General features: G+C 45.1%; 1 protein-coding gene across 1 annotated transcript in view; it reads right to left on the reverse strand.

Moving 5' to 3' along the window:
* The window catches only part of CSUI_001564 (uncharacterized protein), an 8,611-nt gene that overhangs the window by 2,358 nt on the left and 5,905 nt on the right, over positions 1-348 (reverse strand). Inside the window, exon 4 of the mRNA XM_068061769.1 lies at positions 113-312. The gene's annotated coding sequence lies outside the window, so the exon portion shown is untranslated. The remainder of the gene's footprint in view (positions 1-112; positions 313-348) is intronic.

A 348-nucleotide genomic window follows, 5' to 3' on the forward strand; every position in this document is an offset into this window, starting at 1 on the left:
CTGTCTTCATTCTTCTTCAGCATTGTATCGTCGTTAACTTTTTCTCTTTTTCCTTGGAGGATCGTCTCAAACAAGGAGAGAAACTACTACTTCCCCTGTTATTCTTCTTTACCTGTAAGGTACCTCCACGGGCATAGAAGATCCGACCAAGCTCAGGGATGGGACCCACAAAGAAGACTTCACAGAGAGGCATGTCCGCTGCTAACGTGATGTTGTAGATATCTAGACGATTTCGATCATAACGCTGTCGTATACGAGATACAAGAGATTGCAAGCGAGGGCCATCTTCCTTCATAAGCTCGCAGTACGGACCTGGAGACAGAGAGAGAAAGCAAGACATACGTATAA

Source organism: Cystoisospora suis, assembly GCF_002600585.1.
Source record: "Cystoisospora suis strain Wien I chromosome Unknown contig_631, whole genome shotgun sequence".
NCBI lineage: Eukaryota > Apicomplexa > Conoidasida > Eucoccidiorida > Sarcocystidae > Cystoisospora > Cystoisospora suis.